This window comes from Rhinopithecus bieti, unplaced genomic scaffold (assembly GCF_001698545.2).
Source record: "Rhinopithecus bieti isolate Rb0 unplaced genomic scaffold, ASM169854v2 scaffold_1017, whole genome shotgun sequence".
Lineage (NCBI taxonomy): Eukaryota > Metazoa > Chordata > Mammalia > Primates > Cercopithecidae > Rhinopithecus > Rhinopithecus bieti.
Genome location: NW_016803657.1, coordinates 6,260,432 through 6,287,922, shown reverse-complemented (window position 1 = coordinate 6,287,922; position 27,491 = coordinate 6,260,432). Strand labels below are relative to the sequence as shown.

The 27,491-nt window shown below is 43.2% G+C and overlaps 1 long non-coding RNA gene across 1 annotated transcript; it reads left to right on the top strand.

Annotated features, from left to right (window-relative positions):
- The first annotated feature begins 1,899 nt into the window (after window positions 1-1,899).
- On the top strand, window positions 1,900-7,198 carry LOC108543948 (uncharacterized). The gene is made up of 4 exons (XR_001889711.1): window positions 1,900-1,947; window positions 3,557-3,760; window positions 4,242-4,347; window positions 6,217-7,198. It is a non-coding gene; the product is annotated as an uncharacterized LOC108543948 (long non-coding RNA).
- The last annotated feature ends 20,293 nt before the right edge of the window (window positions 7,199-27,491 follow it).

Here is a 27,491-nt window from a genome sequence, read left to right as displayed (position 1 = left end):
AGCTTTGATGTGCATATCAATGGAATCACACGGGGATCCTATTAAAATGCAGAATCTGACTCAAAAGTCTTGGGTGGGACCTGGGAACCTGCATTTCTAGCCAGCTTCCAGGTGATGCAGATTGTTTTAGCTCATGGACTCCACGCCAAAGGACGGGGCTACATCTTCCTGTGTGGTGTGCTTGAAGACACTGGTAGGCCAAGCAGGGGTTGCAGGGCTTGAGGACTCTCTCTCAATTATTATACAATGTTTTATTTTAAAAAACATTGGCTGGGCATGGTGGCTCACGCCTGTAATCCCAGGACTTTGGGAGGCTGAGGCAGGTGGATCACTTGAGGTCAGGAGTTCGATACCAGCCTGACCAATATGGTGAAGCCCTGTCTCTACTAAAATACAAAATTAGCTAGGCATGGTGGCACACACCTGTAATCCCAGCTACTTGGGAGGCTGAGGCAGGAGAATCGCTTGAACCCAGGAGGTGGAGGTTGCAGTGAGCCAAGATCGCACCATTGGACTCCAGCCTGGGAAACCAGAGTCAAACTCTGTCTCAAAAAACAAAACAAAACAAAACAAAACCCCCCAAAAAACAAAACAAACAAAAAAACACAAAATCTCTAGTTTTGTTTAATATCTGTTTTAAAACATCAAATTAACATGTAATAATTGTACATATTTATGGAATACATAATTATGTTGCCATACATATAATTTATCGTGATCAGATCAGAGTAATTAGCATATTTATTCATAATCTCAAGCATTTACCATTTGAGGGCCTGGAAGCGACTAGAGTTTCCAGGCTGGTCCTCTCCAGCCAAGAACAGCCTCACATCTTGACACCAGTACTTCCATTTTGTGTGTGTGTGCTATAATGAAGTCAGCAGCACCTTTGACCTTTAGACCCTAAACCATCAGTATCTGTTAGAAGTTTTAAATTTCAAGGGACAGAAAACACAATTCAAAATGACTTTGATGAAAAGGAAATGTATTGGTTCCTGCAATTGCAAAGTCCAGGAATAGACCTGGCTTTAGGCATTCCCATGATGTCACCTGGAGACATGGGATCTCACTCTGTTGCCCAGGTTGGAGTGCAGTGGTGCAATCATAGCTCACTGCAGCCTTGAATGCCTGAGCTCAAGCAATCCTCCTGCCTGAGCCTCCCAAGTAGCTGGGACTGCAAGCACATGATAGCACGTCTGGCTAATTTTAAGTTTTTTGTGGGGACAAGGTCTTGCCATGTTGCCCAGGCTGCTCTCCAACTCCTGGGCTCAAGCAATCCTCTTGTCTCAGCCTTCCAAAGCCTTGGGATTATGGACGTGAACCACGTGTGCCTAGATTCTATATTATTTTAGCTCCACTTGCCTCTGAGAGAAGGCTGGTTTCCTTATATTCTCACATTCTTAGACTCCCATTCCTGTTCATTCACTGTGATCAGCTTTCAGTGAACTTACTCAACACAGATAGTACTACTGACTAATATTGCTACTGAGCTCTGGTTGGAATGGAATGCCTGACCCATGAAGGCCTAATCCTGATTTCTCTCCCTAGTTTAGGTGGTTGGTCAAGGAGCCTGAGATGGCTGGGGCACCTCTCAAGGTCACGGTTGCTGGGTCCCACCCTCAGGGTTTCTGATTCAGTAGGCTTGGGTAGGAACCAAGAACTTGTATTTCTAACAAGCTCCTGGGTGATGCTGAAGCTGCCAGTCTGAGAGCCATGCTTTGAGGACCCCTCCCTCCAAGCATCCTATTTTCTTTCTCCTTTCTTTCTCTCTCTCTTTCCCTCTCTCTCTTTCTTTCTTTCTCTTCGTTTCTTTTTTTTTTCTTTTATAGAATCTCACTCAGTTGCCCAGACTAGAGTGCAGTGGAGTAATCTCAACTCATTGCAAACTCTGCCTCCCAGGCTCAAGTGATTCTCCTGCCTCAGCCTCCTGAGTAGCTAGAATTACAGGTGTGTACCACCACATGTGGATTTTGTTGTTGTTGTTGTTGTTTTTTGTATTTTAATAGAGATGGGGTTTCCCCATGTTGGCCAAGTTGGTCCTGAACTCCTGACTTCAAGTGATCCAGCTGCCTCGGCCTCCCAAAGTGCTGGGATTACAGGGGTGAACCATTGCACCCGGCCCAATCATCCTATTTTCAAGCCTCCCTCATTTTGGTACTCATCTCTAAGTCTCACTATGGACTGCCTTGTGTTAGTGATGATACCGCTCTGTGTTCCTCTCATCTCAGCAACGTTCAAGCACCTGAGAACTAAAGATGCCCCTTCTCATTCAGAACATAATAGACATGAAAATTGCCAATGAGCGTCTAGATTTGGAGAGAAAAGCTAGAAGCCTCTGTTAGTTGCTAACGACTGCAGAAGTCCTCTTTAACCCACAACTTGCCTCCTTTCAACATTCCTAATAGGGTTCCCATTTATCTGCACACCTCACCATGGTCCCCCCCAAAACACAGCCTCATTTACAACTCTGTAAAGGAAAATTTCACATGCTTTCCCTAGAGATTTAAAGCATGGAGTCATTAGCGTAAATGCTGTTGCCACTCAGCAATTTGAAGGAAATCTAAATGCTCTTCCTCAGATGGTGCCAATTACAACAGCTGACGGAGGTGACCTCCTGCCTGCCCCACGCTGTGGCAGCAATCACCGTGTATCTTCTCAAATTGAGGCAAAGTGGACTCTATTCTTCCCTCAGCTTGTAAGCACTCTCCTCGTGTGCCTGGCACAATTCTCTCTGTGCCTCTGCCCTGTGCTCCTTTCCTGTTCTGGCTACACGATGACTAAGAGAGATGAAAACTGCAAGCATACAGCCAATCTCTGCTTGTGTCATTTATGCTGGACATCCTTTTGACCAAAGTCAATGCCCCAAACCAGCACAGCAGGAAAATAGATTCTGCCTCCGTAAGACTACACAGCAAGCATGCATGATAGAAAACAAGAATTCAGTCTACCAGACCATGCACCCACCTCTGCTGGGGAAGAGTTTTTTCCTCTCCAAAGAATCTTCACAAGAAAAAAGAACTGGACCAACAAAACATCACATCGGCCTTTATTTACTCAAAAGAATGTGTAGGCTGGGCACGGTGGCTCATACCTATAATCCCAGCACTTTGGGAGGCCGAGGCAGTTGGATCACCTGAGGTCAGGAGTTCAAGACCAGCCTAGCCAACATGGTGAAACCTCATCTCTACTAAAATACAAAAAAAATTAGCCGGGCATGGTGGTCGGTGTCTGTAATCCCAGTTACTTGGGAGGCAGGAGAATTACTGGAACCCAGGAGGTGGAGGCTGCAGTGAGCTGAGATCATACCACTGCACTCCAGCCTGGGAGACAGAGGGAGAGTCCATCTCAAAAAAAAAAAAGGAAGGTGCAGAAGGTGCAGTTTACCACTCCAGGCCAGACTGGCTTTTCCCTTGGGCAGAATAGATGATTATATAGAAGTGTCTTGGAGGGCTGTCTTGTCTGAAATCCTATAGTTCATTCCCTGGGGTTCAGTAATGTTCCCACATGATGTGCTTTCTGATAATACAAATTTCATTTCCTTTCATTCCATTCACAGTACCTCCGTGTGAAGAAGCCAGGGACTGCATGAAGACACTGAATGGCTCAGTAGGAGAAGTGGTGAATGAGATTTGCTGAAATGCACGGTGTGGTAGATTGAATTCTCGTTTGTCTATCATGCATGCTTGCTGTGTAGTCTTATGGAGGCAGAATCCATTTTCCTGCTGTGCTGATGTAGGGCATTGGCTTTGGCCAAAAAGAGGTGAGCATAGATGACACAAGCAGAAATTTGCTGTTTGCTTGCACAGCTGGACAGGCACTCTTGCCCTTCTGTTACTGACATGAGAAGAGCTTCCCTTGAATAGCTTCTCCATCTTTAACATGGACCCCATAATGAGTACACATGGAGCAGACTGAGGTCCAAATCATAGAGGTGGAAGGGATGGGGCCAACCAGACTCATAGCTTCAAGAAGCAGAGACTCCCAGATGAGCCCAGTTTAGTTTAAAAAACACATGCTATTTTTCTTTACCACTGAATTCTTTTTGATCTGTTTGTTACACAGCAATAGCTGACTGACACAGAGGTCAAAGATGCTGGTGAGAAAGTTAGGCTGGCCAAATAAGACTTTATCACCTTCTCTAAGTTGCCTAGACAATCTCTGCTCTCATCAGAAATCACAGGTCCGTGCATGGCTTTACCAAAAACCTGGTTCATTTTTGTCTCCTTCATGATTATTTGCAGGATAATGATGTCATTAAGAAGCTTTTAAAACTTTCACATTAGCCAAGGGATGGGATCAGAAGAAACACTTTGGCAGGATTTCAAAACCGAAGGGGAGTTGTGAGAGGTGGGTTCATTTATAATAAAAACAAATGACTTGAAGGTTTTAGTTTTCAATTATTAAGGTTCTAGTGCCAAAGGCCCAGCCATGCAATTTAGTTCTTAGCTATTTTTGCTAATATCTTCTCAATGCTTGACGTCTAAATACCCAGTCAATCAACAGCCATTACAGAGTTCTTATTACATGCAGTGTTGCATATGGAGCTGTGGAGAGAATATAAGAAGAAAAATCGCTCCCTATTCTTTAAGAATTTATAATTTAGAGTAAACACAAGCCATAAATAGATCAATTATTCTTTTAAAGGTTGAAAGAATTTTATCAATGGACCCTTTAACAACTTTTAATTTTTATACATTATTATAATGTGTATTTCTTCCAAGTAACTTACAAAATATAAAAAAGCACAAAGAAAAAATGGATTGCCAATAATCCTAACATTCAGATAGATGTTGTTAACATTGTGATGAATAATTTTCAAACATTTTTTAAGGTATGCATACCTTTGTACACACGTTTCTTTTTAAAAGCAAAATGGTATCATGTTGCTTTTGGCAATGGCTATCTTCCATGTTAATAATTATTGATCTGTAGCATAATTTTAATGGCTGTAAAGTATTCCCCTGCATAGGTATGCCATTATTTGTTTCATCAATCTCCTACCAATAGTCATTTAGGTTATTTTCTGAGTTTTCTCTATTATAAAAAGCAAGGCTGTTAATATCTTCATACCTTCGTCTGCGTCCAGTTGACCCCTTCTGGTCTTAGGACAAGTTCCTGTGAGTGAAATGTTTAGGTTAAGTGTGTGGTATTTCTAGAAAGCATGTGATCCATGTGGGTAAACTGACTTCCAAAGTTTCCATTTTAAATGTCTTCTCTAAAAAACAATTATTTTGAGTAGATAGTCATGTCTCAGTTGAAACATGTCATGAGGTCGGGCTCAATCCCAGCACTTTGGGAAGCCAAGGAGGGTGGATCACCTAAGGTCAGGAGTTCAAGACCCACCTGGCCAACATGGAGAAACCCTCTCTCTACTAAAAATACAAAAATTAGCCGGGCTTGGTGGCAGGTCCTTGTAGTCCCAGCTACTTGGGAGGCTGAGGTCCCAGCTACTTGGGAGGCTGAGGCAGGAGAATCACTTGAACCAGGGAGGCAGAGGTTGCAGTGAGCCAAGATCGCACCACTGCACTCCAGCCTGGGTGACAGAGTGAGACTCTGTCTCAAAAAAAAAAAAAAAAAAAAAAAAGAAAGAAAGAAAGAAAGAAAAAATCATGTCATGAGTTTGAGTCTGTCTCTTTAAGTCAAGGGCTATTTTCTCAAGTTAATAAGTTGGTTTGAAAAGCCTGATGTACTTGCAACTCAATTAAAAACTTTGAATTTTGCTCCTTTTTTTTTTTTTTGACAATGGAGTTTTGCTCGTGTTGCCCAGGCTGGAGTGCAATGGTACGATCTTGGCTCACTGCCATCTCCGCCTCCCGGGTTCAAGTGATTCTCCTGCCTCAACCTCCTGAGTAGGTGGGACTACAGGCACCTGCCACCATGTCCAGCTACTCTTTTTGTGTTTTTAGTCGAGAAGGGGTTTCACGATGTTGACCAGGCTGGTCTGGAACTCCTGACCTCAGGTGATCCACCCGCCTCAGCCTCCCAAAGTGCTGGGATTACAGGCATGAGCCACCGCGCCCAGCTCGAATTTTGCTGCTTTCTACTTAATGTCCGTAAGTAGACAGACATTCTTTCTCTCTAGTTCACCAGACAATCAGGTATACATGTGCAGAAAAGAAAATGGGACAGAAGGTGCGAAAGCATTGCTCCTGAGACGTTGACTCTGACTCACTCTGCTTGCCTTCTCTTTCTCCTCCCGGCTTGCCGTCCTCACAGCAGTGACTGCTTTCAACCAACCAGGCACTCATCTCCATCACCGGACACCTCCAAAAGGCTCTAGCGTTTCCATGGATCGGAAAACTGGCTGCCTGGAGATGGGACCAGTACTGCCTCACTCACCAAATTCCCTCCTGCTCCCTGATGGTTAGGGCTGGGTTCTTCACCCATGTGCAGCCCTTGGTTTGCTTCTCTGGACAGACAAGTTTTGCTCTAAATCAATGATCTTCTGATTTAGCAGAAAAGGATATTGCACGCAAGGAAGGAGCTCATAAGGGAACTTAAATGTGGACATACAAGTTTTGCTCTAAATTGAGGATCTTCTGATTTAGCAGAAAAGGCTATTGCACGCAAGGAAGGAGCTCACAACATAACTGAAATGTGGAGTGTCTTTCATAGAGCACTGTGGAACTAACAGACCCAGGAAGGGGCACTTCCTGCCCTGATGGGCTGGCTTTTCAGTGGATCTCTTTTTACTGAGTTCTTCTTTTCCCCGCAGGCTTTTTCAGTTTCTGGTCCCCAAGCTATGTGTCTGACCTCCTGGAGAGTTAAAAAGCAATGAAAACAAAAGCCAAATATAGCAAAAGAAAAGAAGGAAGGAGAACTGAGGGCGCCTGCATTCTCTACATTTCCGGAGACACGGAGATTCCTTGGGTTCTTTTATGTGGCACTTGCTCTTTCCCCATCTGATTTCTCTGACTCCATCTAGGGAACCACAAGATGGGCAGGGGCTGAAATGGGCCCCTTCCTTAAATCCAAGCCATGTCTGCAGAAGTCAGTGATTTTACAGCTTTCTCTGGAGGAGGAGGAGGGGTCTATTATCCTAACTACTCTTTCCACCTCTGTCTCTTGTTTTAAAAGGTACATCTAAAGCAGAGGGCACATAAAGGTCAAAATAAAAGGATGGAGAAAAAGATCTGTCTGTAATATACTACCCAAAAGACTGTGGTACTTAGATAAATATTAGACAAAATGGACTTAAAGACAAAAAGCATTAGAAGGCATAGAGTTGGTCTCTGCATAATGGTAATAGGTTCTATTTAGCAAGAAGATACAGCCGTTCTATACAGGGATACACTGGGTAAAATATCTCTAGACAGATGAAGCTAAAAATGGACAGAACTGCAGGGGAAATTGATAAATCCACCCTTACAATTCTTTCAATTATTGATAAGCCAATCAGATCAACGAGCAAAGATATGGGAGATCCATACAAGCCACAGCCTTGACCCACATGGAATTCTGCCTTCAGTGCTAGATACATAGAGAGCCTTGACCACCTGCAGACACTAATCATGTGGTTGCTAGGCCACACAGTAGCCTCCATAAATCTTACAGAATAGGTTTCCTACAGTCTTTGTTCTCTGATTACATCGCTATGAAGTTAGAAGCTTCTCGCTCTGCCGCCCAGGCTGGAGTGCAGTGGTGCAATCATAGGTGACTGCAGCCTTGACCTACTGGGCTCAAATGATCCTCCTGCCCCAGCCTCCCAAACAGCGAGGACCGTTGCTGCTTGCCACTATGCCCGGCTAATTTTTTTTTTTTTGAGACAGAGTCTCGCTCTGTCGTGGCCCAGGCTGGAGCGCAGTGGCCGGATCTCAGCTCACTGCAAGCTCCGCCTCCCGGGTTTACACCATTCTCCTGCCTCAGCCTCCCAAGTAGCTGGGACTACAGGTGCCCGCCACCTCACCTGGCTAGTTTTTTGCATTTTTTAGTAGAGATGGGGGTTTCACCGTGTTTGCCAGGATGGTCTCAATTTCTTGACCTCGTGATTCGCCCGTCTCGGCCTCCCAAAGTGCTGGGATTACAGGCTTGAGCCACTGCGCCCGGCCTTTTTTTAAGAGATGAAGTCTTGTTATATTGCCCAGGCTGGTCTCAAACTCCTGGCCTCAAGTGATCCTCTTGCTTCAGCCTCCCAAAGTGCTGGGATTATAGGTGTGAGCCACTGGTGCTTGGCCAAGTTAAAAGTTAATAAAAAAAGGTCAATTTTTAAATGCTCATGAGTTGAGAATTTAAAAACACACTGCTAAATAACTTGTGGGTGAGTGAAGAAATCTTAATGCAAGTTGAGAAAGAGTCAAAAGGCGTGCAGTGGGCGTCCTTTCAAACTCGACCGTTCGTCCTTTTAAGGTCCCCATACGAATCTTTGACAATGACCTTGCTTTTTGAGCAGAAACAAAATGTCCCAGGCTTATCACATGCCCTTTGGTCTCAGACCTTGGGTCAGCTATTTCAACAAGGAATGTTGGCTCCTGTTAGAGGAGGATGGTATTTAGATATCAAAATATGGGTGCAAAGGTGCTCACTGTCCCTGTAATGGTGCACCTAGGACACCCTGGCTTGTCCTTGCTTCTACATCTTTTCAGTAGACACATGCATTTTTTTTTTTTTTTTTTCTGAGATGGAGTCTCACTCTGTCACCCAGGCTGGAGTGCAGTGGCGTGATCTCGGCTCACTGCAACCTCTGCCTTCTGGGTTCAAGCGATTCTCCTGCCTCAGCCTCCCAAGTAGCTGGGATTACACGTGCTTCCCACTGCGCCTGGCTAATTTTTGTATTTTCAGAAGAGATGGGGTTTCACCATCTTGGCCAGGCTGGTCTCGAGCTCCTGACCTCGTGATCCACCTGCCTTGGCCTCCCAAAGTGCTGGGATTACAGGTGTGAGCCACCATACCCTGTCCCTTCTTTCTTGCTTTTTCTTTCTTGAGTTTTGCACTGTCACCCAGGCTGGAGTGCAGTGGCACGATGATCTGGCTCACTGGAGCCTCGACCTCCTGGGCTCAGGTGATCCTCCTGCCTCAGCCTCCCGAGCAGCTGGGACTACAGGCATGTGCCGCCATACCTGGCTAACCTTTGACATTTTTTAGTAGAGACGAGGTCTTGCTATGTTGCCCAGGCTGGTCTTGAACTCCTGGGCTCAAGCGATCCTCCCACCTCAGCCTCCCAAAGTGCTGGGATTACAGGCATGAGTGACGGAGCCTGGCTGTCTTATTTTGTTTTGATTTAATTTTGTTTTTAAAGAAAGGTATTTTAAGCAATTACATGGCTCCAATGTCAAAACCACGTAACACAGAATATTCAGGGAAGTTGGAATTCCATCTCTGTTCCCTCCACCCATTCCTCCCTGGCCCCACACGTAACCATCTGTTGGTGGTTTGAAAAACAGAGGGTGTGTGTGTGTGTGTGTGTTTTGAAAGAAAGAGAGAGTGAATTCCTCCTTTTTAAACTCAAAATCCAACATACTGTGTGAGTCAGGAAAGGCTGTGCTTTCACATAGATTTGGTAACAGCCCCAAATCTGAGGTGCTTCATCCAACAAAAGGTCATCTCTCACTCACATGACTTCTCCACTGAGGGTCCACAGGAGGCATTTCTGCAAGGTCAGGGTTCCCCGCCTACCGCCCTGCCCTCCTGCAGTTGTGCGGGCTGGAGCGCACACCCACGCACTTTCCACGATGGGGAAATGAAAACAGCTGAGACTGTTGGCAGCCTTTGCCAGTTTCCTGAGCCAACACCAACTCTTCCCTCCCTCTTCCCTTCTCATGGTATTATTGTTAAGTCTCTAATTTTTTGTATGGTCTCTCTGAGCTGGAAATGTTAAATTGGTCTCTGTTTTCCCGAGCAAACTCTGACTGATACAGGTGGAGTCTGGCTCTTATTTTCCCCAATTTGGCACCTTACAATTTCCAACTCTCAGTGAGAGAGGGGCGAGCATCTCAGGTCGGGGGGCACCCCTAAGGTTACAGCCCTCAGAACGAAGGAGCATTAGCCTCAGCAGACACTCAGACATATGACACAGCCGTGTTCGTGGAGATGGCTAAGGCGCTGGGGCAGGAATAGAAAGAAGCCAAGGAACAGATTTGAGAATCTAGGAGTAGGTTCAAGTACCCATGGGAACCTGGTGAGTGATAATATGGCACTAGCTTTCAAATCACAGGCAAAAACTGGATTATTTAACACATCATTTTGGGCAAATTGACAAGCCATTTTTACAAATACGATAGAACATTGAATTGTGACCACATTCTTTTTATGAAAATAAGTTCTGCTGGACTCAAGTGATCTTCCTGCCTCAGTCTTCCTAGTAGCCAGGACTACAGGCATGAGCCACTGTGCTTGGCTTACTTTAAAACTTTTTTTTGTAGAGATGGGGTCTCGCTTTGTTGCCCAGGTTGGCCTCAAACTCCTGGCCTCAAGCGATCCTCTTGCCTCAGCCTCCCAAAGTGTTAGGATTATAGGTGTGAGCCACCACACCCAACAAAAATGTATGCTTTATGAAGGCAGAAACTTGGTTTTTCACTGCTGAATTTCCAGTACAAGCACAGCGCCCAGGACTTGGGAGAAGCCCTGTAATTGTTTGCTGAATGAATCCTGATCATCAAATAAGACATTTGCATGGATTAGTCCAGGGGTCAGACAATGTGACTTGCGAGTCAGCTTCTGGCCCTTCTCTTGTTATTGTAAATAAAGTTTTACTGAAACGCAGCCACGCCCATTAACTTAACTTTCGCACCACGGTGACAGAGGTAAGTAGTTGCAACTGAGATTGCCTGACCTGTGAAGCTGAAAACTACTATCTGGCCTTTTATTGAAAAAGTTTGCCCACTTCAGGCTGGGCGCGGTGACTCATGCCTGTAGTCCCAGCACTTAGGGAGGCCAAGGCGGGTGGATAACTTGAGGTCAGGAGTTTGAGACCAGCTTGACCAACATGGTGAAACCCCGTCTCTACTAAAAATACAAAAATTAGCCAGGTACGGTAGTGGGTGCCTGTAATCCCAGCTACTCAGGAGGCTGAGGCAGGAGAATCACTTGAAACCAGGAGGCGGAGGTTGCAGTGAGCTGACATCATGCCATTGCACTCCAGCCTGGGCGACAGAGCAAGACTCTGTCTCAAAACAAAACAACAAAACAAAACAAAAAACAAAAGTTTGCTCACTTCTATATTAGTTGATCAGATCAGCCAGTTTCCCCTAAGAGGACAGCACTTTGGAGGGAAAAAATACGGGATTCATTTTGATTTTCAGCACTTCCTTTTGACCTCATTCATCATTTATTTAGTCAGATTGTACTGAGACCTCGGATTCTGTGGATGGGTAGGGAGCCAGCTAAGCCTGGTAGGGTAGAAAGATGTGTCAATACAGGTCCACAGTCCCTACATGCAACTCCAACATTCAAAAGTTCTGCAAACTGAAAGTTTTTGGTGCTCTGCTGGCTGCAAAACCTGACCTGATGAGAGACTATTTATAATCATTATTTTCCCCACTTACTCTGAATATTCATGAATTTTGCTGCAGAAATATTAATGGTTTTGATCATGGGGTGCTGCATCCAGATCCCTCAGGGGTTTTAACGCAATATAGAGCAGCTGCAGATGCAATGTATTATCTTTTTGAAAGCTGCAAAATGCTGAATTCCGAAACACATCTGGCCCCAAGGGTTTCGGGTAAGACACCTTGGCCTCTGATTGTAACATGACACCATGTAGTTATAATTGAGTTACAAATGGAGGACTCGACTTTGTACAGCAGGAGAAGAAAAATCCTGTAAAACTGAGGAGGCTTGGGGACTCAGGTGGGTGGCTCTTAGTGGGCATCTGGTCACTAAGTATATATTAGGCATTCAGGAATGCTTGGGGAGATGACAGAGGAAGCGAGGGAGAGCTCCAGAATAAGCTAGAAAAATCAAAAACAAATTTCTCATATTTCCTAGGGCTGACCCTATCTGAGGCCCCTTCTGTTATGAGTTAAACTCATTCACCTCCTAGTAAAATTGTGCCACTTCTGTGATGTTGATGTCTTTCTGACCCTTTCCGCGATATCTTCTTTTTGGCTGATGTCCCCTTCCCTAGATATCTAGTATCCTCATGTTGGAGACATTCCCCTACATTTCGGGTTCTGGTTCTGGTGAGGACACTGGAATGACAGAGCTCCCTGTCCCCAGCCTCCTAAATCACCAGTTCAGGTGTCAACACAAGGTGTGTTCTGATTGGAGAGGGCAGGTCACATGTCCCAGCTAGAGTTGCAAAGGAGGCTGGGAAAATGAGGTCTAGTATTTTCAGTCCTGGTCATGGGAGCAGTCTTTACCCCTCCCTGTGGATCCCCTCCCCCCACTCCCCAAGAAGGTGAGAACTTGTCAAATGCTAAGAAGAGTTAAGATACTGGGCATGTAGGATGAATGACACACTGGCCAATGTGTTGGGGAAGTAGAATGATTGTAAAACAAAATGGAGCTAGAAAACCAATGAAATCATGGAAATTCCAAAATGATCTATTGTTTGGATTGTGTTTTCTATGCATTTATGCCAGTCTTTGCATTTTTTTTTTCTGTCCTCAATTTGGGATTAAATTATACTTTCAGAAGCTAGTCATTTTTTATGGACTGATTGAATGACTTCATTGATTTGAAAGAACATTCAGCCAGCTGCCTTTAATTGCTTTTTCCCTTTAAATCAAATGTGCTTAGATTCAGGCCTAGGTCTGCTCCAAATTAAGTGATTATATGTTGTTGCCTCCATATTCTCCTCTAATTTCTTCCAAGTAAATAGGCTGTTCACTTCCCCTCCTAAAAGTAATGACCCTTTCACAGAGGTAACACCTGCCGGCCGGGCACGGCGGCTCACGCCTGTAATCCCAGCACTTTGGGAGGCTGAGGCAGGCAGATCACAAGGTCAGGAGTTCGAGACCAGCCTGGCCAATATGCTGAAACCCCATCTCTACTAAAAATACAAAAATTAGCTGGGCATGGTGGCGTTTGCCTGTAATCCCAGCTTCTTGGAAGCCTGAGGCAGACGAATTGCTTGAACCTGGGAGGCAGAGGTCACAGTGAGGTGAGATCGTGCCACTGCACTCCACCCTGGGCCAGAGGGCGAGACCCACCATCTCAAAACAACAACAACAACAACAAAACACCTGGCATCCTGGGCGTTTGGCTTCCTAGGGAGAGGTGGATTTTCATAGTGTAGGCAGCTCCCTTAGAATTCTTATTAAAAACTGAAGGATAGAGAGAGATAACGGGAATGGTTGCCGGGATGATAAAGTAGGAAAAGTGATGTCTGTAATCGAGTTGCTTTTCTCTTTGCTGAATTTGATTCATTAAAAATGGAGAGTGATTGAGCACCTATTCTATGTAGAGCTCTACTCACAGCAGCATAATCTCTATTTATCTATGACATCAGGTCAGAGCTGTTGAGATCTGTCTCTCTCTTTTTGTTTCTCTCTCTCTATGTATGCATGTATTTATGTATGTATGTATGTATGTATGTACGTATCTATCTATCTATCTATCTATCTATCTATCTATCTATCTATCTTTATGGCATAAGGTCAGAGCTGATGAGATCTCTCTCTCTATGTACCTGCCTATCGTCTATCTATATCTATCTATCTATTTGTCTATCTATCTATCATTTGTCTATGTTTATTGCATAAGGTCAGGGCTATTGAGATTTCTGTCTGCGTATCTATCTATGTATCTGTCTATGGCATAAGATCAGGGCTGTTGAGATCTCTCTCTCTCTCTCTCTCTATGTACCTGTCTCTCTCTCTCTCTCTATGTACCTGTCTCTCTCTCTCTGGCATAAGGTCAGAGCCATTGAGATCTCTTTCTCTCTATGTAGCTGTTTATCTATCATCTATCTATCTATCTATCTATCTATCTATCTATCTATCTATCATCTATATCTATTCAATCTATATATACGTATGTATGTATGCATGTATGTATGTGTGTATGTGTGTATCTATCTATTCTATGGAATAACATCAGGGCTGTTGAGACCTGTCTCTCCCTCTCTCTCTGCATATATGCTATACTGTCAGAGAGGACTGGAGGGGCATAGGTGAGAAGGAGGTTGTAGGTGAGAGGCAAAGCTCAAGCAGAGAGACAGAGGTAAAAATGAAAAAACAAACAACAACAAAAAAACAAAAAACCAGCCATGACTGAGGACAATGATGATGTCTTAATCGGTCAGTGTTAGGTATATGGATCTGTGGCAATTGTTACAGCTTTGGGAGGAATAGCTTCTTGTGGAATTAAAATCCTTTGAAATGCAGTTTCTTGGGCACCTTGAAAAGCAGAGAACGTAAGTGGCTATCATGAAATGCAATCTAGTTAGAACAAATTGTCCAGGCATGAAGGTGAATTAGCTGCAGAGATGCCGACTGGTAGGGCCTGCCCGATTTGGTGACTGCCATCTGCTCTATTATCAGGTGATAATTATTTGAAATGACCTCTCAGCCCATCTCTGGGCTAGTACAGAAGAGTGATGGTGTTCGCCAATCCGGTTAAAAAAACCTTTTGTATCTGAATTCCATTTGAATGAAGGGAACTCAGAATTGACAGGGGGTAGATGGAGACAGCTGGAGGCCTGGGTAATAAGGCTGGGGGCTTAGGAACCGACTCTTCTCAGGGAAGCTTTTACTCCAACATTTCCTAGAGGCAAGGACTTTGATAAATGGTAAAAAGGAATGAAGAATCCAAGCAGGTGTCACAAAAGAAAAAAGGAAGAAAGCCAAGGCCTCCCTCGTCAGCGTCGCTGTCCATTTCTGCCTCTATGAGCAAGATCCCATTATCTTCTACAAACATCACCTCCCCTCTGGGGCCCACATTCCTTATCTTTCCTAATTGTGAACATTATCCAAAGACTAATTTTGAATGTGAGTATTTTTGATAATCTTTTCTTGAAGAACTCTGGTGTTTTTAAGACTGTTTTCTTTCAGACAAGGTCTTGCTCTGTTGCCCGGACTGGAGTGCAGTGGCTCGATCTCAGCTCACTGCAGCCTCCGCCTCCCAGGCTCAAGCAATCCTCCTGCCTCAGCCTCACAAGTAGCTGGGACTACGGGCTCGCAGCCACCATGCCCAGCCAATTTTTGTATTTTTAGTAGAGATGAAGTTTCACCATATTGACTAGGCTGGTCTCGAACTGCTGAGCTTAAGTGACCCATCTGCCTTGGCCTCCTAAAGTGCTGGGATTACAGGCATGAGCCACTGCGCCCGGTCAGAGAGAACTTTTATTTTTTTGAGACAGGGTCTCATTCTGTTGCTCAGGCTGGAGTGTAGTGGTGTGATCTCTGCTCACTGCAGCCTCTGCCTCCTGGGTTCAAGCAATTCTCTCACCTCAGCCTCCTGAGTAGCTGGGACTACAGGTGTGCACCACCATGACCAACTAATTTTTTGTATTTTTTGTAGGAACGGGGTTTCACCATGTTGGCCAGGTGGTTCTCGAACTCCTGTTCTCAAGTGATCTTCCTGCCTCAGCCTCCCAAAGTGCTAGGATTACAGGCGTGAGCCACCACACTCAGCCTTCACATTTCACCTACTGCACGTTGAAGCCTTGGAAGTCTACAGTTCCCATAGTGACCTCAGTCCCCTTCCTGGATCTCTGCCCATTTGCATGGCGTTTCTGCTTAGAGCCCCTTCCCTTGTCTCAAACACAAAATGTCTCAAACGATGGAGATCAGCTTCCCAGCCCATTTACTAATATTTATCTATTTCCATCAAGGGTACCACTATTCTCAGTCGTGAGGCTTTGAAACTCCTCTTCTCCTATCTGTTGATTTGTGCATTCAGACATCCAAGAACGTAACTTTTATTTTTAAAACCTTCCTTGAGGCCAGGCACGACGGATCACATCTGTAATCCCAGCACTTCGGGAGGCTGAGGCAGGAGGATCACTTGAGCCCAGGAGTTTGAGACCAACATGGGCAATTTAGCAGGACTCCATCCCTACTAAAAATAAAATAATTAGCCAGCATGGTGGTGCATACCTGTGGTCACAGCTACTCAGGAGGCCAAGGCAGGAGGATTGCATGAGCCCGGAGATGGAAGCTGCGGTGAGCTATGATTGCACCACTGCACTCCAGCCTGGGTGACAGAGAAAGACTGTCAAAAAAAAAAAAAAAGATTCTTTCTTGAGTTTATCTTTTCCTTAAAAAAACCTTTTTTATTAGGGTACAAGACAGACACCCACTGAAATGTACTAGAGAAAGTGTACATCGTGTGTGCATGTGTATGTGTAACTATTACCCCACTAAAAAATTTAGAACATCCCCATGATCCCAGAAGTAAGCCTCCCTTGGCTTCTAACCTGTCAATATTTGACCCTAGAGGGAGCTGTACTAATGTGATTCGCATGGACACAGATCAGTTCGCCTGTCTCACATTTCACATGAAGGAAATCTCATACTCTACACTATTTTGTGTCTGGTCAACAGAATTTTGACCTGTAAAATTCATGCATGATACTGCTTGTAGCATTCTTTTTTATTGCTCTATAATATTCCATTGTCTAATATGTCATAGTTAATGTATCCATTCAATTTCTTTTTTTTTTGAGACAGAGTCTCACTTTGTCATCCAGGCTGGAGTGCAGTGGCACGATCTTGGCTCACTGCAACCTCCACCTCCCAGGTTCAAGCAATTCTCCTGCCTCAGCCTCCCAGGAAGCTGGGATTGCAGGGGCTTGCCACCACGCTTGGCTAATTTTTGTATTTTTAGTAGAGACGGGGTTTCACCATGTTGGCCAGGCTGGTCTAGAACTCCTGGCTGGCCTCAAGTGATCCCCCCGCCTCAGCTTCCCAAAGTGTTGGGATTACAGGTGTGAGCCACTGCACCCAGCCTCCATTTAGTTATTGATGGACATTTGGGTTGTTTTAGGTTTGGGGCTGCTATCAATAAAGTTGGTCTGAACATCATAGTTTGTGCTTTTGGCAGGCAAATGCACTTACTTCTCTAATAACAGAGTTGCCGGGTAGGTATATGCCTCATTTGTACCGGGGGGACTTTAATTTGTGAGGGAATGTCCTAGAGAGGGCAATGCCATTGAAAGAAGTATTTATTATTTACATTCCCAAGAGAAGGAAGTTCGCTGTGGCATGCCATGCCGCACCCCTGCACCACATCATGCCATGCTGCACCATGCCACACCATGCCATGCAAGGTCCACAGGGAGTGCCAGATTTGGTCAGGGGGCAGCAGCAGGAGCAGGGGGAAGGCCTGGGCCAGTCTTTTATTGACTTATTTATTTTTTGAGCCAGTCTCGTTTTGTCACCAGGCTGGAGTGCAGTGGGACGATCACAGCTCACTGCAGGCACTACTTCCCTGGGCTCAGGTGATCCTCCCACCTCAGCCTCCCAGGTAACTGGGACGACAGGTATGCTAATTACCATGCCCGGCTAGTTTTTGTATTTTTTTGTAGAGATGGGGTTTCGCCATGTTGCCCAGGCTGCTTTCAAACTCGTGACCTCAAGCGATCTTCCTGCCTTGGCCCCTCTAAGTGCTGGGATTGCAGGCCTGAGCCACTGGGCCCGTCTAGGTCATAGTCTTGATTGGGGTTTCTGAGGGAGGGACCAGGTAGGTCAGAGTCCACAGTTCAGGACTGGCTATTTTGAATAATCCTGGTGGGTTCTGGGTTCTAGGGGTGGTTGCTAGTTGCCTGGTACCTGGTCCTGGGGTGATTTAGGGCAGGAGAAACAGTGGCTTGGTGTGTGGGTGTTAGATAAAGGAGGGGGTCAGCTTGGCTAGGAGAGGCATATCCGCAGCTCAGTTGTTCTCCATCTTTAGGAGTCAGCTAGCTCTTGGGAAGGGCAGTCTCTGTCTGGTCAGCAAGATTTTCAAGACGTAAACATGATTAGACACAGAAAATTCAAAACACCATGAATACAGTTGTATTTAGCTTTAGTAGATGTGGCTCAACAATTTACCAATGGAGTTGTACCAGTTCTCTCTTTCACCGTGATAGAAGGCAGTTCCAGTTGACTCACAGGATGGGCCAGCACGAGTTACAACATTGCAGTTTTTTTTTTTTTAATTTAAATTTTAGCCATTCTGATGGATATGTAGCTATGTATCATTGTGGTTTTAGTTTGCTCTTCTCTGCTGAGCACCTTCTTATATGCTTATTAAATATTCAAGCTGGTTGCGGTGGTGGCTCACGCCTGTAATCCCACAGGGTTGGGAGGCTGGCGAGGGAGGATCACTCGAGGCCAGGAGTTCAAGACCAGCCTGGGCAACATAGTGAGGCCTCATCTGTAAAACAAAACATAGAAAAATTAGCTGGGAGTGGTAGTGCACACCTGTAGTCCCAGCTACTTGGGAGGCTGAGGTAGGAGGATCACTTGAGCTCAGGAGTTCGAGGCTGCAGTGAGCATGATAATGCCACTGTGCTCCAGCCTGGGCAACAGAGTGAGACCTCAACTCTAAAAATAAATTAATAATAATAAATAAATACTCGGCTGGGCTGTGTTTTTTGTGACGTTTTTGTTCAGATCCATTTCCCATCTTGTAATTAGGCTATGCTTATCTTCTTTATGTATTTAGTATGATTTCTTTGTCAGAGCTCTACGTTGTGAATATCTTTTTTTTTTTTTTTTTTTTTTTTGAGACAGAGTTTCACTCTGTCGCCCAGGCTGGAGTGCAGTGGCGTGATCTCAGCTCACTGCAACCTCTGCCTCCCGGGTTCCCGCCATTCTCCTGCCTCAGTCTGCTGAGTAGCTGGGACTACAGGTGCCCGCCACCACGCCCCGCTAATTTTTTTGCATTTTTAGTAGAGACGGGTTTCACCGTGTTAGCCAGAATGGTCTCGATCTCCTGACTTGGTGATCTGCCCGCCTCGGCCTCCCAAAGTGCTAGGATTACAGGTGTGAGCCACCGCGCCCGGCGTACATTGTGAATATCTTATCCATGTCTGCGAATTCTTTTCTTCTGTCCTTCATGCTGTTTTCTGATGAACATAATTTTTTAGTGTCAAGTGTAATGTTGGAGTCTTCTCTCTCTTTCTGTTTGTTTTGAGACAGAGTCTTGCTCTGTCGCCTAGGCGGGAGTGCAGTGGCGTGATCTCGGCTCATTGCAACCTCCACCTCCCAGGTTCAAGTAATTCTCCTGTCTCAGCCTCCTGAGTAGCTGGGATTACAGGCACCCACCACCACGGCCGGCTAATTTTTGTAGTTTTAGTAGAGACGGGGTTTCACCTCCAGGCTGTCTCAAACTCCTGACTTCAGGTGATCTGCAAGTCTCAGCCTCCCAAAATGCTGGGATTACGGGAGTGAGTGTGCCACCATGCCGGGTTGAGTCTTCTCTTTAATGATGAGTCCCCTCTGTGTTCTTTATAAGAGTTTGGTGCATACTCCGATGTCCTGAAAATTGTATGCCATGTTTTCTTCTGGAAGCTTTTTTGTCTTACCTCTCACATTTGGATCTATGGCTTACAGGAAACAAATCTCCCCCCCCCAAGATGGAAGGCATGAGGATTCCTATTTTTCTTTCCATGTGGATATCTAAAGACTCCAGCATCATTTATTGCAAAGACCCTTCTGTCCCTTCGGAATGGCAGTGGTGCCATAGTTAATGAAGTGACCGTCTGTGTGCGGGTCTGAGTCAGGACTCTCGGCTCGGCCTCCCTATCTGTCTTTGTGTCAATAGCGTGCTGAGATCCTTGCCATAGCTTCAGTGAAAGTCTATATTCAGATCTTACTTTATCCAGCCAACCTCGTCTCTCACAATTCTGCAAAATAAACTCTCTAGTTTAGTGAGGCCAGCTTTTTAAACATTTGCTTATTTATTTGCCTTTTTGTTTTCGTGTTTAGAAATCAAAACAAAAAATGAGTCGAGTGCAAGTATTAAACTACCGAACGCTGTTGTGCTCTAGTTGGGGCTGAAGTGAGAGAGAGGGGTGCTGAAGCTGACCCCCTTGGCTCCCCTCTAGCCTCATGTCCATTACTCACTCAATCATGTTCATTCCGTATTTATTGAGTGTCTACTATGTGCCAGCCCCCCGTGCAAAGCAACAGGAAAACAGCGATCTCCTTAAAGCTTCCAACTTACAGGAGGAGCCCTATAAAGGTGTTGTAAACCGCAAACAAATCATATATTTAAAACATATATGGTAATTAGTAAGTCATAATTACAGATTGTGAACAGGGCTATGAGGAAAACAGAATGCAGAGAAAGAAAGCAATGAGAGTGAAACTCCTTATGTAAGTGGTCTGGGAGGGCTTCACAAGCCAAGGCCTGGAGGCTGAGAAGGAGCCGGTCTTGCAAAAGAAAAGCTTGTTCTCAGCTAGGAAGTCCATGCACCTGCAAAGGTCTCAAGGCAGGTCCTCAGTGTATGTATTCCAAAAACTAAAGACAGGAGCACACACAGCTGCAGTGACAATGCTTAAATAATGGATTCATCTAGAACTGATTTCTTCAGTGGTTGTAAGTTCTCGGAACATAAGGACTGGGTCCAGTAACTTTTTCTTTTTTATATTTCTCAAATAATTTGCTATAGCAAGAAGAGCACAGCGTGATGATTACAAAGTATTTGTGGAACGGAGTTATCAACACGTTGTCAGAAACTAGAGGTGCATGACTGGAAAGGCTGACAAGCCCACCTTTGGCTTTTTCCATTGGTGACTTATTTTTCTTGTTTCGGTCTTGGAAAAAGAACAAAATCAAATGAATAGCCTTCCGGGAGCATGCCCTGAAACTTACGGTTTATATTTCAAGATTTAACATCATTCATTCGTAACTTCTTTCATGAATGAGGTCACGGTGCTCTTCATTACCTTTTAGGTACGTTGAAGAATGTGAATGAGGAAGTAAGTAATTAACAATGATAACGTCTTCTGAACCTGGGTGGGTGAAAATGAAGTATTGGCTGCTATTGGGCCATATGTTTGGCTGCAAACCGCTGTTTTTATCATTAGCTCATTCAATAATGAGAGATGTCAAGAAAGCCCTGGGAAGCGATGTCATGTAGTTAACGACACCATAGGCCAAGGTGGTGAATCAATGGACATTCCCACCATATATAAAGTAGCCGGAGATGATCAGATGATCAACTGTGCCATTGGGAGTGTGTGGACTCCAGAGCATCTACACTTGTTCCCATCGCTGCTCCATCCTTCTTGGCGATGCGACCTTAGGAAGTCGCTTAACACCACCATGCCTGAGTTTCTTCATTCATAAAGGGAAACTTTTACTGTTACCAACCTTATAGGATATGTGGTGGACATTATATGATATAATGGGAACTGTGGGCTGAACCTGATCTGCCATTTTTTTTTCTGTACAGCCCATGAGCTAAGAGTGGCTTTTTTTTTTTTTTGAGATGGGATCTTGCTCTGTTGCCAGGCTGGAGTGCAATGGCACGATCTCAGCTCACTGAATGGCACGATCTCACCTCCACCTCCCGGGTTCAAGTGATTCTCCTGCCTCAGTCTCCTGAGTAGCTGGGATTACTGGTGCGCGTGACCACGCCTGGCTAATTTTTGTATTTTTAGTAGAGAACGGGTTTCACCATGTTGGTCAGGCTGGTCTCGAACTCCTGACCTCATGATCCACCCACCTTGGCCTCCCAAGGAGTGTTTTTTTACATTTTTAAATGCTTGGGGGGAAAATAAGAGAAGGATAATATTTTGTGATGTGTAAATTAGATGAAATTCAATTTCGCTGTCCGTGAATAAGGTTTCATTGGGACATCCACGCTCATTCATTTCCATGTTGTCAATGGCTGCCTTTGTGCGACAGTGGTAGGGTTAGGCAGCTGCCACAGAGATCACGTGGCTGGCAGAAGTTGGCTGAACTCTGGGATAATGCCCAGAAAGAGCTGATCACAACTTCTGGTCCTACGTCAGCTACTAAAATAAGGTATTAATAAAAATGTACATAATCATTTGGGTTAAGAAAGTAAATCGGTTTCTTTCCCCCCTTGCTTTGTCCTCCCTTTAAGATCTCTTTATTCTCATTACTCTTGTTCTTTGGGGGAGAGAGGAACATCCCAAGTGGTGGCTGAGATTGAATTTTCATCACCTTGAAAAGAGGGCATTGGGAGTCAGGGTTTTATGATTTAGAAAAATAAATCAAGGTGATGTTTCTTGCACCTGTGCATTCTAGAACAAACCTGGCATGTGTATGCATATGTATGTGTGTGCATTTGTGTGTGTATGTACATGTGTGTGTGCATATGCATGTGTGTGTATGCATATGCATGTGTGGTGTGTGTGCATATGTATGTGTGTGCATATGTATGTGCATATGTGTGTGTGCATATGTGTGTGTATGTGTGCATGCATATGAATGTGTGCATGTACGTGTGTGTATGCATGTATGTGCAAGTGCATGTGTGCAGGTGCGTGTTTATATGTGTATGTGTGTGTGCATATGCATGTGTGTTTGTATGTGCATGTGTCTATGTGTGTATGCATATGCATGTGTGTAGGTGTGTGTGCATGTGTGTAGGGTGCTGGCACTATAGCAGTGGGTATTGTGGTGCACATATGTGTGTCATATTATATGTATGTGCGTGTGTGCACATGTGTATGTGTGCATGTGTGTGCATAGCATGTGTGTAACATATGTATGTGTTTATGTTGTGTGCATATGCATGTCTGCATGTCTCGCTCTGTGTTTCGTGTTTGTGTATGTATGTGTGTCTGTGTCCACAGGGCTCACTCCCATGAACAACCATAATTCTTCCTCCCCCTCTTCTAGTCCTATCAGCTGGGCTTGGAAGTTACTTATTTTCTCCTGTTTGAAATATATATATGTTTTATTTGACTCCTCAAACATCTGTTTCTCTCCTCCTACCTGCTGGCCACGCCTCAGCAACTCCTTCTGGTTCCTCCTCACTTTCTCAGATTTCAGTGTTGCTGTGCTCCAGGGCCGAGTCTCTGGGGCCCCCTCTCATGTGTCTGGGTTCCCCACATCATCTGACTCACTGGCTTGCAGCTGGAAACAGCGTCCTCATGCCGGTGCCTCTCAGCTTATGTCTCTCAGCTGGATTTCTCTCCTGAGCCCCAGATGCTGACATTCGACCAACTCTACCTGGATATATCTCAACACTCTGCTGTCCAAAGTGAACTCCTGGTCTTCTCTCCACGGACCCATTCCTCTCTCAGCCTTTCCCACATCTGTAAATGCCAGCTTCATCTTTCTTGTGCCCTCTCTTTCCCTCATAATCCATGTCCAATTTGACTTAAATTCCATTGGTTCCACCTTCAGAAAACTTGCAAAGTCTGGCCTTATTTTACCATTTCCTCTACTACCACCACGGTGGAAGCTATAGTCACTTCTCACTCAGATGATGTCAGTGGTCTCCTTACCGGTCTGCTAGCCCCACCTCTCCATCATCTATTTCCAAAACAGCAGCCAGATAAATCCTTCTGTAACACAATTCAGGTGACATCACTCTTGTGTTCAAAACTCTGCAGTGATTCCCCTTTTCATTCCGAATAAAGGCTAAAGGTTTTACTTGCTTGCAACTCGAAATAATTGAAAGGATTAGAACACAGTTTAAAGTAGTTTATTCAAGTGAAAAGCTGAGACTTGCCATTCAGGTGACGCAGACGCCAAAGGAATGGGGTCAGCGCTCTGACGTTAAAAGCTAAGGTCTTGCTTATATTGGCAGAAGACAAAGAAATTTAGTAAGACACTTTCCATACACGGCTTTCTTACAAGCTACCACGTAGTTAGTTACATTTTAGTTTCTTTTCCACACAGCTTTTCTTTTCTTTATAGCTTGTTTTAATTTCATTTCCAATTTAAAACAGCATATTTAACATTCCATCTTAGGTACTGTAATAATCACGGAGTTTTCATGTCAGAGAGGAAAGAGGAAAGTTAATCTACAATGAAGGTCAACAATTAAGAGGGAAGGGGCCCCCCCCAGGCTTTTTTTTTTTTTTTAACAAAACACTGTAGGTAAGGAAAAAAAAGGCTAATCTATAACCAGAGAAAGAAAATTACAGCTGCCTGTTTATGTGACTCAGGTCCCATGATCACATTTCCTTAAGGCTCAAAGTCCTTTAAGTTTCTAGCAGCTTAGATTTTGAATTACATATTTTCACATTATAATGCCATGTAATCTGGTTCTGGTTTTCTTTCTGGCCCTGTCTCCCAACTCTTCCCCTTGCCCCTGCCACGCTGGCCACCTTGCTGTTCCTTGAAATACCAGGCAGGCTTCCACTTTGAAGTTCTCTCTTCCTGGAAGGCTCTTCTTCTAGAAAGCTGCAGTTTATTCTGTCATTACTTTCATGATTCAGCTTAAATGTCACCTTACTCAGGAGGCTTTCCTCTATAAAATAACAAGATTCTCTGTTCCCACCATTCTAGCACTTTAACTCTCTTATCCTGCCTCACTTTTCTCCACGGCACTTATCAGACAGAAAATATATATCACTAGCCTTCCCTCATTAGCCTCATCAGGCAGGGGTATTGTCTATTTTGTTTATCTTGTTTCTCCAATGTCTAAAACAGAAGTTGGCTCATTGCAGGTGCTCAATGAGTAGTTGTTGAATGAGTGAGTGATACTATCAAGAAATCCAAACAAATCCATATTTACTAGAAATATAGTTTGACTTCTCCAGCTAAAAGACATTGTCAGAATGAATACAAAACCAAAACCAAACAGATATGTGTTATCTATTAAAATACATACATGTGTGTATTTTTACATCTAATGACACATACATGAATCATTACACACATGCAATGACACATACATGCATCACCACACACATAATGGCACATGCATCACACACATGCAGCAACACATACATATATCAACACATACATGCACCAACACATACATGCATCATAACATACATGTAATGACACATGTATCAACACATAAATGTATCATAACATACATGTAATGATGCATAACTATCATCATAAATGTAATGACATGCACATGTATCATTTGAGAGTAAAATTGAGAGTAAAAGGATAAAAATATAACAAAGTGGTGTTGCCATATTAATATCGGATAAAATAGATTTTAGTGGAGGGATAAAAAAAGTTGGTTAAGGGGTGCTAAAATACATTTAGAAGGAATAAGTTTTAGTATCTTATAGTACAGCAGGGAAATAATAACTAATGATAATTTATAGTGTATTTCAGAAGCTAGAAGAGAAGGTTTGTAATGTTCCCAACCCAAAGAAAAGAAATGTTTGAGGTGATGAATGTCCCAATTATCCTGATTTGATCATTACACGTTGTATACAGATACCAAAATATAACACCCCAACATATCTACACCTATTATATATCGATTAAAATTTTTTAAATAAAGTAAAATAGACTTTAAGACAAAAACTAGAAGAGAAGTACTATATTATGATAAAATTTCTTCTCTTGAAATGAAAGTCAATTATAAATTTGTATGCACCTAATAATCCAACTTCAAAATCTACGGAGCAAAATTAAGAAATCTACAACTCATAATAGACACATCCATCATAATAATAGGAATTTTAACTTACCTCTCAAGCAGACAAGAGAAAATCAGCAGGGATATAAAAAGAACATAATTAACAATTTTGTTATAATAAACATATAGAGAATTCTTTGTACAAATCTGGACTTACAAAAATTTCCAGCATGTATCCCAATGTTTCAGTTAAGGCAGTGGTTGACCACCCTACCAGATCCCTTTTGACAGAAAATATTCTGTAATTAAAAAAAAATTATCTTAAGATGAATTTGATATATATCCAAAGCAAGTTTCATTTTTTCCTTCAATAATATAATTAAAAAATCAATTTAAAGCCCTTACTATGATACAACAGAGAAGTAAAAGGAAACAAATTAAGCTAAAATACATATTTGAATGCATAAATGCTCAGGTGGGCCTATTCTAGAAGATAAAGGAGTAAATCAGATGCATCTACGTGTAGAACTACACTTGTGACAGATACAAATGCAAACTAATAGAGACGTATTGTATTGGCAACTCATTTTATTATGATTAGCATTGCCACTAGTGATATGGTTTTTCTGAAAAGGTTAAACAGAAAACCTCCTGGTAAAATTCCAAAAAATAATAGTACAGTCGTCCCACTGATTTTACCTTCCCAGAAATTCAAGTGTGTTAAAACCATGCAAACATATTTTGTACTTACGCATAAATCTGAGTTTCGTCTAAGGATAGATAATTATGAACAGGTTTTTCATCTTCTTATCATGTCAGTGTCGGTGAGAACATTACAAAGTCATGAGAAATTTGCAGCAATCTCTTATCCACTGTGGAGCACCTAGTGTCTCTGAGCCCACCTACTAAGTGCCTCCAATCACGTGACAAGAAGTGTTTCCAGCAATTTTCAAAATGCTGCCTGGAATAAGGACTGCCCCTGCAGAGAACCACTGAGCTGGGTCATCCCTCTTGAGGCCTGTCTAACAGGAAAACAGTGGATCAGCCTAGAACTCCATGCTCTTGGAAGAAATGCACCATATCAGCTGTCTGAATGATGGCCCAGCTGCCTAGTCTTTCAGAATTCCTAAGCAGCATCTTATCTAAAACACAACCTGGATTTCTATTGACGGAAACCGCTTTCTATGCCCCTCAAAGCTGTACCAAATATTAAGGTACAAATCACATTGTGAATGCTTAATTATCAGTCAAATAAAGGGTAAGAATCACATTGGAAAAAAGTTAACTTGAGAAAAAGCCATAGATATATATAGATAATTGTGAACAGGTTTTTCATCTTAACTTGTTAATGTCAGTGAGAACATTACAAAATCATGAGAGATTTGCAAAAGTGTCTTGTCCATTGCAGGACATCTAGCATCTCTGAGCCCATCTACTAAGTGCCCCCAGTGAAGTAACACATGCTCTCTATGTAGCTATGTATATATCATATCTATCCTATCTATCAATCAATCATCTATCTAATCTATCTACCTATTATCTATCATCCATCTAATCTATCTAATCTATCTACCTATTATCTATCATTTATCATCTATCTATCTAATCTATGTATCATCTATCGAATCTATCATCTACCTAATCTATATATCTATCTAATCTATCTAATCTCTCCATCATATATCTATTTTTCTATCTAATCTATATATCATATGTCTAATCTATCTCTCTATCACCTATCTGTCATCTATCATCTATCTATCTAATCTATATATCATCTATGTAATCTATCATCTATCTAATCTACCTGTCTATCCATGCATCTTCTTTCTATCTAATCTATATATCATCTATCGAATCTATCTAATCTATCTCTCTATCATCTATCTAATCTATTATCTATCTTTCTATCTAATCATTTATCTTATCTACTATCTATCATCTATTTGTCAATCAATCACCTATCTATCTAAAGTATCTATCATCTATCAATAGCTTTACTCTTGTAAACATGGATTTAAATATAAATATACATTACAAATAATTTTTATCTCTTTGTAAATAGAGTTCAGTGAGGCCTCTCTGTCAATGGTTGATTTCTAAATGTATATCAGGTTGATAAAATTACATTCCTTCCCAAATGTCTCAA